This window comes from Arvicanthis niloticus, chromosome 15 (genome assembly GCF_011762505.2).
Source record: "Arvicanthis niloticus isolate mArvNil1 chromosome 15, mArvNil1.pat.X, whole genome shotgun sequence".
Taxonomy (NCBI): Eukaryota; Metazoa; Chordata; class Mammalia; order Rodentia; family Muridae; genus Arvicanthis; species Arvicanthis niloticus.
In genome coordinates, this window is record NC_047672.1 from 20,071,171 (window position 1) to 20,075,350 (window position 4,180).

At 41.7% G+C, this 4,180-nt stretch overlaps 1 pseudogene; it reads right to left on the reverse strand.

The window, feature by feature from the left end:
• Positions 1–974: 974 nt before the first annotated feature.
• LOC117720756 (heterogeneous nuclear ribonucleoprotein M pseudogene) lies at positions 975–3,003 on the reverse strand (annotated as a pseudogene).
• Positions 3,004–4,180: the final 1,177 nt, after the last annotated feature.

Genomic DNA, 4,180 nt, shown 5'->3' on the forward strand with positions numbered 1-4,180 from the left:
TCCATGTCTTCTTCTCTTCTCTATGCTTTCATCTCTAATGCAAAAGCTATCTAATGAGTCAGGTATGACAGGCAATAATGTAGCAGTGGGCAAAGTGATGGGTAGGTAGTCATAGTGACTCGAGTCCATGGCAGATGCAAGTGTGGAAGATGCCCATAGGAAGGCCATCCTACTATCATATAATTGAGGCAAGTCAAGGCAAAGAAAGAAAAAAGAAACAAAGAAAAAAGAAAGAAAGAAAGGAGTGTCCACTACAAAGAGATAAAGTCCTAACAAAAGAACTCAAGTCTGATTAGTAAATTACATACAAAGATGGGGTAATTTGAGGAATATGAGGGCAGGTACATTGGCACAGGATAGGGTAGGACTCAGCACAGGACAGCAGAGCCAATTAGAGTAGTGTCCGCATTAACAGCACAAGAAGCAGGAGCACTGAGAAAAGGTAAAATATGACGTCAAGGGACAAAGACTGATCTATTAAGTATAGAAAAACTAAGTTTTCTTATTTTTAATCGAAGAGTGTATATAAAAGAAGGGAAATAGAACTCAAACTCTGTAGTGTTAAGATGAAATTAAAAACAATGACTTGATTCATATGCTTGCATATACATATAATTCACATGTGTTTATGAATATAAATATTAAGGCATATTTACAAATATATATACTCACTATACTTACATTTCTCAGCTTTGTTCTTTTCTCTTTTTTTTCAGGTACTGGTATTTATTATCAAAGTCACATTCGACGTCAACAAGATACCACAACTACAAAAAAATGGCGCACATTGCAATCTCAATGCAAACAGTCAAATGGAACCCTAATCATTAAAAAATTAATTTACCCCAAAAAGCAACTGAATTTTTTAAACATCTTTTTACATCCAGAGAGCAAATTAAAATGGTTAACAACAACAACAACAATAACAAAACAAATTCAGAGGTCTGGTATTAATGTTTAAAAAAGGCAACTGTTTAAGCATTTCTATCAATTCGAACATCAATCTCTCTGCCACTCCAGCTTCATGCCATTCATCATCCAGCAGGCTCTCTCAGTCACCTCTAGAGACTCAAACTTAACAACACCGCACCCCTTGGACTTTCCGTTCTCCAGCTTGATGTCGGCGTACAGCATGTGCCACATTCATTGAATTTGTCCTTTAGCATCTTCCATGTAAAATCAAATGGGAAATTTCTCACGAATATCTGGCAGGCCTTCCTGGCTACTCCAGGTGCATGGCCTCCAGCTCTGCCAAAGGAACCTTCGAAGCTTCCTCCAAAGTTGCCCTGCTCCATCTCAATGGCTTGGTCAAAGCTAGCACCACTGGAGCCACACAGGGCCAATCACTCAATAACAGCTCCCAATGCTGGGCCCATTTCAAGGCCCATAACATTCCAGGCTGTTGGTGCCAATGCGCTCCAGGTCCATGCGCTCAAGACTGTTGGCTCCCATTCGCTCAAGGTCCATGCACTCCAGGTTGTTGGTGCCCATGCGCTCCAGGCCGGTGGCCATATGATCCATCACAGGACCCATGCGCTCCAGGTCGGGCCCCCATGCCTGGGGGCACCATTCAATCCATGCTTAGGCCCATCTGCTCAATGGCAGGACCCATGTACTCCCTCTACACCAGAACCCATGTGCTCAATGGTTTGGACCACACAGTCCAAATGGGTGTGGCCATGCACTCCAGGTAGAAGCCCATGCCGGCACCCATGCGCTCCACACCAGAACCAATGCGCTCCACGGTCTGGCCCATGCACTCAATACTGAAGGTCACGTGGTCAAGACCTAGTGGACCCATGCGCTCCATGCTGGAGCCCATATGCTCAACTGAGCCCATGTGGTCCATGACCAGGCCCATATGCTCAATCTCAGAGCCCACTCGATCCATGCCATGGCCTAAGCCTGTGCCCATGTGCTCCATGCCAGCACCGCTAATGTGGTCAATGCCAGGGCCCATCCTCTCGATCCCTGGAACACTGCCTCCAGCTCCACCTCCTCCTTGCTTTGCAATAATCTCTCCTTTCTCCAGTGCATTACTTAGTATTTGATTTATTTGACCCACGTTCATCCTGGATCCAAACCGTCCCATGTTTTCCATACCCCCACTAAAGGGTTCTTCCATGCCTCCAATTTTATTTATTCCAAATTCTATGCCTTCCGTTCCCATTCCAATGCCTTTGTTCAGGTGGTTTGGCATCAATAGGCTGCCCTCAAGGCCCTAACCCCATGCCATTAACACCAAGTCCATGGGGAAGTTTGCTGTGAACATTCAGGAGGAAAAAAAAATCTCCCTTTGGTAAAGCCCTCTCATCCATCTTGATGTGCATCAGTCTATCAAACAGCAACTGGCCATTAAACATAGATATAGCTTGCACAGCTTCAATGGACTGTTCAAAAGTCACAGTGCCTATTCCACGCCTTTTCCCATCTTTATCTTCCAGAATGTCTGCTCAGACCGCCACACCAGCCATACTAAATACTTCCTTCAGTTTCTTCCAGCCAACTTTATAATCCAGATTTGCTGCAAATACTGTGCATCCAGGTCTTCCAGCCTGTAATGCATGGATAATCTCGTTTGACGTTCAGTGGCCTTCCACTCACACTATGCTTGTTTACAACGTCAGCAGCCTTTTCCATGCTCTCCTTCATCTTGAATTCAACAACAGCGCATACCCTTGACTTTCCTTCGGCGTCCAGTAAGAGCTCCACGTTTGGTACCTCACCAACTTTTTCTTTAACCAGGTCTTTAAGTGACTGCCATTTCACATCAAAAGGTATATTTGTAATGAAGGCCCTGTATCTTTTAGTTGGGTTGGCATATGGCTCAAAGTGATTGCCTCCTCTCTATGTTTTTCTCCTTCCTCTTCTCATTCTGAGTAGGTTCTTCACCCTTCGGGCCTAGATCTCCATTGCTGCTCAGCACGCAGGGACGCTGCTCTCTTCCTCCATTTTGGGCTCTGTCGCTGCCCCTTCGGCCACTGCTTCGACCCCTTCCATCATTTTCTCTGCGTCTGGGATTTGTGTGAGGGAGGGGGCTCTGTGGAGCTGCGCCTGTCAGCTTTGTTCTTTTCAACAATGTCTGAGCACAAGGCCTTTCCAAAAACTAAAAAACAAAAAAAACAAACAAACAAAAAAAACAAACAAAAAAAAAAAAAAACAACAAAAAATGAATATATCTGGTGTCTAATATTGGTTTTTGAACATCATTCTGCCACATTCCACAAGATGTTGGAAAATCTCTTAGGAGAAGCAACAAATCCCAGGTACTTAGGTACTGTGAAACCTAAGCTTAAGATGAGTTTGTTTGTTTGTTTTTTTCCTTCAGGTTGTTCTAGCAAGAAAGACGGTGCTCAAAGAAATAAAAAGATGGCTCAAAAGGTGCAACAGGAAGTTTGAAGAAGCTATCAACATGAGCATGAGTTTAAGTAAAAATATTAGAATGGCTAATACAGAATGGCGAATATAGATAGCTAAAATTTGCTAATATTGGCTAAAATAAAGTAAATACTGATATATAAATTGAAAGGAAATTATAAAAAATGGAATAACTACAATTTAAAATTATTTCTTCCAAACCATTTGTTCTTTTACAGAGTAAACCAAAACCATGCATTGCATAATAGATAAATAGCAGCTTGTCATGGTGTCAAGTATAGGCACCAATAGTGCATCACCTAAAATGAATCACGAGGTCTCATTTGGAAAAAGAGAAATTAAGGTAAATATATAATCTTACTAGAACACTGAAAAGTATCAGATTATGAAATTTAAGGGCAACCTAAGGGATGTTTCCACACTGTTAACAGGAAACACTTCAACAGAGCAGGACTGTTACCATGGAAGAAAATAAGGATGCGGGTGGCAGAAGTTGCTTCTGGTCTGAGATGGAGATGACAGTAGCCTCCTCTTGGTTAACTGCATCACACAACTGTGTGCTGTTTTATGTACATTAAACTTCCTGATTTTTAGAGAATATCTTCAGAAGTGACAGGTCATCAATCCAGAAAGTTACTCTCAATGGCCTAAAACAAAACAAAATAAACAAAAAGAAAGGAAAAGAAAAAAAGAAAGAAAAAGAAAAAAGGAAGTTTCTTGAAGTGAAACATAACTTTTTCCATTCATTCAGAATTGTCAAATAAATAAAAATAAATAAATAAAACCTGGCCTCAACATATAC